Raw genomic sequence first — 9,089 nt, forward strand, 5'->3', positions numbered from 1 at the left:
TTGTGCACTTTCTGTCAAGAAAGAAATATCTGGCACAGTTCAATTGACCTTTTCGTGTGGAAAACAAATTAATTGCTATTATAAGTTGTGTGTTTGCACATACTAGCTATGGGGTTCTCCACATATCCTGCATAAAGCTCGAATGTTTAACTCGCGTCTCGCATTAAAATAACAGATGAAAGCAAAATGGCAAAATAAGTGACAATGTTTGTATTATTGAATTGTGTAGTCTGTCTGCTTGTCTGTCTGTCTCCCACCACCACCCCAAGGTTTTGGCAAGGAGAACATAGTGAAGCAATGTTAGTTTATTGCCAAAATTGAGAAAATTAATGTCAAGTTTTAAATTAGATTGTTATATAAAATGTGAATGTTGTGCTGACATCTGAAACTCAAATGTGTGTCTTTCAGAGGGAAGGGAATTCTATGTGCGTTGCTGCTGTCTTTACAAATAATATAATAATCCTTGCATTTGATATAGCACCTCATCAGGTCTTCAAGACGTCGCAAAGTGCTTCATGGTAAAGTGAATTGACTGTATAATTTGTGGGCGAAACACAGCAGGAATTGAAGGAATTATTACCCCCGGAAAAGTGATCCGCCAATCAACTAACAACCAGGTTCCTACTTACTACTGGTAAACAGGCGTGTGGAGCAAGGAAACTTGTCTGATATTTTGGTGCCAGGGAATTGAGCCCAGGTCTGCCGCTTGCGATGTGAGTGTGTAATCACTGAGAGCTGAGAGCTACAGGAAGGTTTCTCTCCAAACTTATTCTGTAAAGAAATCTGTCCATACGCAGTGCTGGTGAAGCACTGCATTGTGGGAGGTGCCATCTTTTGGATGTGACGTTAAACCGCGGTCCCAACTGCCGGTGTGGCTCTCGGCTCCCGGTCCCCGCTCGGCCTATCCCCGTACTCCTCTGGAACCTTTGAGCACCGTATCCTTTATCACCACTAACCTTTCCCTCAAAATTCTCCTCATCTATTGCCCCCCAAGCCCTCCCCCACCTTCCTCCCTGACATCTCCAGCCTCCTATCTTCCCTCTCCCTCTGCTACGAACGCCTCTTCATCCTCAGCGACTTCAGCCTTCACTTCACTCCCTCCTGCTCTACCTCTGCTGACTTATCTTCCCTCAACCTCTCCACATCCACCCGCTCCCAGCCCCCTGACCCGCTCCCAGCCCCCTGACCCGCTCCCAGCCCCCTGACCCGCTCCCAGCCCCCTGACCCCCCCCCCCCCCTGACCCGCTCCCAGCCCCCCCCCCTGACCCGCTCCCAGCCCCCTGACCCGCTCCCAGCCCCCTGACCCGCTCCCAGCCCCTGACCCGCTCCCAGCCCCCTGACCCGCTCCCAGCCCCCTGACCCGCTCCCAGCCCCCTGACCCGCTCCCAGCCCCTGACCCGCTCCCAGCCCCCTGACCCGCTCCCAGCCCCCTGACCCGCTCCCAGCCCCCTGACCCGCTCCCAGCCCCCTGACCCGCTCCCAGCCCCCTGACCCGCTCCCAGCCCCCTGACCCGCTCCCAGCCCCCTGACCCGCTCCCAGCCCCCTGACCCGCTCCCAGCCCCCCCCCCCCCCAGCCCCCTGACCCGCTCCCAGCCCCCTGACCCGCTCCCAGCCCCCTGACCCGCTCCCAGCCCCCTGACCCGCTCCCAGCCCCCTGACCCGCTCCCAGCCCCCTGACCCGCTCCCAGCCCCCTGACCCAGGACCCACTGCTGTCCTGACAGAATGTCTGTCAGACATCGAGTCCTGTGGATGAGAGATAACTGTCTTCAGTTGAGCGTCAACCAGACCGAGGCTCCTGATTGGCTGCTGTCAGCGCCTGAGGTGAGGAGGCACTGACAGCATCACCGTCCATGGGGCTCACTCCCCCTCACTGAGCCAGTCCAGAACTTTGGGGTCTGGTTTGGCCCTCAACTATACTTTCTGCGCTATGACCTTCTCTGCCTTCCCCCATCTCCACAACGTCGCTCGGCTCCGCCACTGTCTCACATCGCAGCCCCTGAGACCCTCACACACGCCTTCATTACATCGAGGCTCGACTATGCAAACTCCCTGCTTATCGACCTCCCCAACTCCTCCCTCCACAGGCTGCAGATCATCCAGAACTAACTCTGCAGCCCGTGTCCTCTCCCGCACCGGGCTCCGTGACCCTATCAGCCCCATCCTCACCCGACTCCACTCCCATCACACAGAGGATACAGTTCAACATCCCGGTCCTCACCTTCAAAGCCCTCCATGGACTTGCTCCCCTCGACCTCTGCGACCTCCTAAACCCCCCCAACCAGCCCGTTCCCTCCCCTCAGCCGGCTCTGGCTGCTCCACGTCCCCCGCCTTGCTCGCACCACTATCAGCGGGCAGACCATCCGCCACTCTGCCCCCACCCTCTGGAACTCCATCCCGGAGTCCCTTTGCCTCGCCCCCTCCCTCACCACCTTCAAGATCCAACTCAAGACCTTCCTTTTCGATCGTGCTTTCGATCTCCCTGCTTTCCCCCCTAAACTCCCCCCCCACCCTCACCCTCAGCTCGAGTTCGTAACTCTGTTTGTGCAGTGCCTTGGGACGTCCTCCCGATGTGAAAGGCGCTTTACAAATATAATTTTGTTGTTGGATGTTAAAGATCCCACGTCACTGCTCAAGAAGAGAAGGGTTTTTCATCCAGTGTCCCGGTCAGCCACCTCCTCCCGAAATAAAATTGGTCACTTAATTCATGGTGTTTGTGGGGCGTTGGTGTGTACAAATAGTTGCCACTTTTGCCTACAATACAAAGTAAAATCATGAGAAGTGTTTTGAGGCATCTTGATGACATGACAATGTCCATTGTAAGGCTTATTGTTAGACAAGATGCTTCATATTTTAAATTGCTCCCTTTCCTCTGATTAGTTTTTAAATAGTTAATGTGGAATGTAATTTTTATTTTCTACTTGCAGTACCATTGCAACAGGATAAATTGTAGGAATATAATAATAATTGTATTCCTTGCATTTGATATCATGTCTTTGAGCCATCTCAAAATGCTTCACAGAATATACTATAAAGTGAATTGACTGTATATTTTAGATTCTCCTCCAATGTTCTGCATTTAGACTAATGGGCAAGAAAGGGGATTTAAATTGGCCATTGATGCATTTCGGGGAAGTAAGTGTTTGTGTACTTCCTATGTTTGATCTCATGATTGCATTTCTGTCTTGAACTCCTTTTATTCTTTCATTTATGTAAGTTGTAAATTTGCATCAACTTTGAATTTCCCATCTTTTAACAGCTTGTGACTAAATATTTGGAACCTGGCAGTGTAGGCAACATTAATCACATGTCTGCTAAATACCCTCTGTATTTGGGTGTTTTATTTTGTTCGCCAGAAGATACTGGATCTAGGGGAGATCTTATTGAAAGATATAAGATTCTTAAAGGGCTGATAAAGTAGTCACTGAGGGTCTGTTTCCCCCAATAGGAGAATCCATTACCAGGGTCACAGTCTTAAAATTAGGGGTCAGCCTTTTAGAACTGAGTTGAGGAAACATTTCTTCACTCAGAGAGCAGTGAATTTATGGAATTCACTCCCCCAGAAGGCTGTAGATGTCAGTCCTTGAACTCTTTCAAGGCTGAGACTGATAGATTTTTAAAAATAGAGGGATTAGGGGATATGGGGATACGGCAGGTAATCAGAGTTAGGTCTGAATGATCTTATCGAATGGCGGGGCACAGGCTCGAGGGGCCGAATGGCCGACTCCTGCTCCTAATCCTTATGTTCTTATATTCTTAAATGAAAATGTTGTAAATAATGTTGACTTGAATGTCGAATCAGGAACCAAAGTTACAGATTAAAACTTTCATGCAGTTGTTTAGTCACCGACCTCAGGACAGGTCAAGGTTACAGCTCTCCCTCCCTGCGGATTCAAGTAAAATGAATGTCTAGAATTCTCTCTTTTCCCTCTCTTTTAGGATTCAAACAGTTGTGTAATTAATAAAAAGAAAATTATTTTTTAAATAATTGTTTAAAAACTAGACTTGCGATTGCAAAGTTATTTGGACAAAATAAATGTTCAGCTCTGATATCATATTCTGTGTGACAGTAAACATCTGCCATGTGGTTGGCTGATTTAATTATAAGTATACAGTCATATACATCTAAATATACATATATAACACAAAGCTTGTGCCCCAAAAGGCTGGATCCAAAAATGGCGGAACAGACTCGAGGGGCTGAATGGCCTCCTGTTCCCATGTCAATTCACTTTACAGTATATTCTGTGAAGTGCTTCGAGACGTCTAGAAGATTTGTTAAGTTGCTGTATCAAATGCAAGGAATTTTATAATGCAGCACGATTATTATAATAGTCCTTGCATTTGATACAGTGCCTTATGTCTTCGAGAAGTCTCAAAGTGCTTCACAGTATACTGTAAAGTGAATTCACTGTATATTTTGTAGGAGAAAGGTGGCAAACAATTGCACTCAGCAGTGTCCCACAAACAGTCGTGGATTGAAGTGACCAAATTATTATTGTTTTTTTGAGGGATTGGAGAGACCTGAGTTCAATTCCAGGCAGAGGGCGAAACCTCGGGCAAGTTTCCTTACTCCACACACAGCCTAATAATAATCCCTCCAAAACCAAAAAAACAATAATAAATTGGTCATTTTCAATCTGCGACTGTTTGTGGGACATTGCTGTGCGCAATTGGCTGCCGCGTTCGCCCACAAATATACAGTCAATTCACTTTACAGTGTGTTCTGTGAAGCGCTTTGGGACGTCCTCCCGACGTGAAAAGCGCTATATCAAATGCAAGGATTATTATTATTATCCCGGAAAAGTTATCCGCCAATCGACTAACAACTGGATTCCTACTTACTGCTGGGTAAACAGGCATGTGGAGTGAGGAAAGTTGCCTAACATTTTGCCCTACCCGGGAATCAAACCCAGGTCTCTCGCTTGCATACAGCAGTGTCCCAACACATGACACAGCACATGATTATGGTTGGGTGTCTTTAAGGTTTTCAAGTGATTCTGCACAAACCTCACATTTCAGCATAAAAGGAGCGGCGGAGGTAAACACTCAGTCACTCGGGGCGAGCAATCAGGACAGAGCGGAGGCTGGGGTAAACTGTCTGAACTGTCGGAGCCACGATAAAAAGAAAAAGTGACGTAGGTGTGACGTCATTTTTCAACAGCTGAACCAAGGACAAACATCAACAAACCATCAGAAACCACAACACCAACAGCAAATTAAAACAAAAAATAAAAAATATATAGAAAACACTATGTGAGAAGATGATGGCAGTGAAATGCAAGGACATGTGGGAGTAATGGAGGGCCCTGAGCCCCGGCAACTTTATCTGCAGCAAATGTCTGCAACTCCGAAAGCTCCAGCTGAGAGGAGCTGAGCTGGGAGCCGAGTTGCAGACACTGCGCTCCATCGGAGACAGTGAGACGTTCCCGGACAGTATGATGGAGGAAACCATCACTCCCCTGAGGCTCGGGAGATGCTTGCATCTGGTTAATGCTCAGGGACAGGATGGTTTCATCATTCCTGCAGAAAATGGGACCCCTGAGAGAGGGGTGATGGAGCCTTCGGCTTCAAACTTGTTCAACGGATGTGAGTATTTGATGGACCAGACACCGCAGGAGGTGATCACCCCACACACCGAGGGTTCAGACGGAAAATAACTGTCCAGCATGGTAGGAAGAGGGGACGGGCAGGGCAGAATGCCCACAATAGTGTAGCTCTCTCACACCAGTACTCTGTACTGAACATTGGGAATGTTGATATCTCCAGGGAGGACAGTATACACCGAGTGGTGGAACAGGGGACATAGGTAACAGGAGCAATGCTGTATAGACCGACGTTTCTGTAACAGAAGACGGGAGTCAAGGATGGTATGTTGCCGCCTGGTGCAACAGTCTTAGACATCGCAGAAAGGGTGGATAAAATTCTTCAGGGGGAAGGAGAACATTCAGAAGTGGTGGTCCAGGTTGGGATCCATGATATTGGTAAAAAAAAGGGCTGAGACTCTACAGGGTGAATATCAAAATCTGGGGAACATATTAAAGAATCGAACATCCAAGGTGGTGATCTCTGGATTACTCCCTGTGCCTCGAGCAAATAAGTACCATAATGGCAGGATCAAGCATATGAATGCTTGGCTGGAGAAATGGTCCAGAAAAGAGGGCTTCAGGTTTCTGGATCATTGAGACCAGTTCTGGGGCAGGTGGGACCTGTATCCCCTGTGGAGTGCTGTAGCTCAGTGGGTAGACCACTCGCTTTGCAAGCGAGAGACCTGAGTTCAATTCCAGGCAGAGGGCGAAACCTCGGGCAAGTTTCCTTACTCCACACAGAGCCTAATAATAATCCCTCCAAAACCCAAAACAATAATAAATTGGTCATTTTCAATCTACGACTGTTTGTGGGACATTCTTTGCGCAATTGGCTGCCGCGTTCGCCACAAATATACCGTCAATTCACTTTACAGTGTGTTCTGTGAAGCACTTTGGGACGTTTGGATGCATTGCACCTTAACAGGGCTGGGGCGAATGTGCTTGCAGACAGGCTATCTAATGCTGTTGGGGAGGGTTTAAACTAGTTTTCAGGGGGGAAGGGAATGCAAAAAACAAAAGGCAAGAAAATGGAGAAATAAAACAGGAGGGAAGTGCAGAACAGGTCAAGTCGGTCTTGGAGTGCATGTGCCTAAATGCACAGAGTTTAGCAAACAAGATTGGTGAGCTGCAGCTCAAGTGGTCAGAGGGGGATAAGATATAGTAGCAGTAAAGGAGACTTGGCTCAAACAAGGACAGGAATGGGAGCTGAATATTCCTGACTATAACGTATACAAGAGGGATAGGGGAGGAAAAAAGGAGGGGGTGTGGCAATGTTAATCAAGGATACAGTTCCAGCCATGGAAAGGGTCAAGGTGCTGGAGGGCCCCAAAACGGAATCTATCCGGTTAGAGTTAAGGAACAAAAAAGGAGCTGTTACGCTGGTCGGGGTATACTATAGACCACCAAATAGTGGGAAGGAAATAGATGAGCAGATCTGCAAGCAGATCTCAGGCAGATGAAAGGCCAATAGAGTTGTGATAATGGGGGAATTTATTATCCCAACGTAGACTGGCAAAACAACAGCGCAATGGGCAAGGAGGGGGAAAGATTCCTAAAGTGCATACAGGACAACTTTCTTGATCAGTACGTTTTCAGCCCAACGAGGAAGGAAGCAGTGCTGGATCTTGTTCTGGGGAATGAAGTAGGGCAAGTGGAGCAGATTTCAGTGGGAGAGCATCTGGGTAATAGTGATCACAACATCATTAGATTCAGAGTGCATATGGAAAGAGACAAGGAACCATCTAAGGTGAAGATATTCAACTGGAAGAGGGCAAATTTCAGTGAGTTACAAAGGTGGACTGGAAAGAAAGATTTGCAGGTAAAACAACTAAAGAGCAGTGGGAAGTCTTCAAGGATGAGATAGCTCAGGGACAGAATAAATACATTCCCACAAAAGGGAAAAGGAGGGCTTCCAAACCTCCCTGGATGACGAAGGTAATTGTATCTGGAATGAAGCAGAAAAAGGAGGTGTATGACAACTGTCAAACCCGAGATACAGAAGACAACCAAATAGAATATAGGAAGTGCAGAAGAAAACTGAAAAAGGAAATAAGAGGGGCAAAAAGATTATACGAAAAAAGGTTAGCGGGTAACATCAAAGGGAATTCTAAAATATTTTACAAACATATCAAGAAAAAAAGGCTAGTCAAAGGAAGGGTGGGGCCAATTAAGGACCAAGGGGGAAATCTTACTGTGGAGGCAGAGGGTATGGCTGATGTGCTGAATGGGTACTTTGCATCTGTCTTCACAAAAGAGGTGGATGCACCAAATGCCGCAGTATCGGAGGAGAGGGAGAGGAAATGGAGAGGATAAGTATAAACAGAGAGGAAGTACTGAAAAGGTTGACTGGGCTGAAGGTGATAAGTCGCCCGGTCTGGACGAGATGCAGCCAAGGTTACTATGGGAGGCACGGGTACAAATAGCGGAGGCTTTGGCTACAATTTCTCAATCTTCGTTGGACACAGGAGTGCTGCCGAGGACTGGAGAGTGGCCAATGGGACTGCCCTGTACAAAAAGGGACAGAAGGATAAACCTGGGAACTCCAGGCCAGTCAGCCTAACATCAGTAGTGGGGAAACTCCTGGAGACTATAATCCGGGACAGAATAAATCTTCACTTAGAAGAATATGGGTTAATTAGGGACAGCCGACACGGATTTGTTAAAATCAAATCTTATCTAACAAATCCAATAGAATTTTTCGATGAGGTAACGGAGAGGGTGGATACAGGTAGTGCAGTTGATGTACTTTATATGGACTTTCAAAAGGCATTTGACAAAGTGCCACATGAAAGACTTGTAAGAAAGATAGAAGCCCATGGTATAAAAGGGACAGTGGCTGTGGATCCAGAATTGACTGGGAGACAGAAAGCAGAGTTGTGGTCAACGGCTGCTTTTCTGACTGGAGGGAAGTGTACAGTGGTGTCCCCCAGGGATCAGTATTAGGACCACTGCTCTTCTCAATATACATAAATGATCTGGACTTGGGTATAGCAAGTACCATTTCCAAGTTTACGGACGACACAAAGTTAGGGAGGGGGTAAACAGTGAGAAGGATAGGAGCCGACTGCAGGAAGACATAGACAGAATGGTAAAATGAGCGACACGTGGCAGATGAATTTCAATGTGGAGAAATGCGAGGTAATGCATTTTGGTAGAAAGAATGAGGGGAGGCAATATAGGCTGGTAATACAATCTTAAGGGGGGTGAAGGAACAGAGAGACCTGGGGGTGCAGGTAAATGAATCTTTGAAGGTGGCAGGACAGGGAGATAAACCTATAAACAGGGCATATGGGATACTGGGCTTTATAAATAGGGGCATAGAGTACAAGAGTCAGGAGGTTAAGATTAACCCATATAAACACTGGTTAGGCCTCAGTTAGAATACTGCGCCCAGTTCTGGGCACCACACTATAGGAATGATGTTAAGGCATTGGAAAGGGTGCAGAGGAGATTTACGAGGATGGTACCAGGAATGAGGGACCTTGATGATGAGGAAAGGCTG

This window comes from Callorhinchus milii, unplaced genomic scaffold, assembly GCF_018977255.1.
Source record: "Callorhinchus milii isolate IMCB2004 unplaced genomic scaffold, IMCB_Cmil_1.0 Scaffold104, whole genome shotgun sequence".
In the NCBI taxonomy this organism is placed as follows: domain Eukaryota; kingdom Metazoa; phylum Chordata; class Chondrichthyes; order Chimaeriformes; family Callorhinchidae; genus Callorhinchus; species Callorhinchus milii.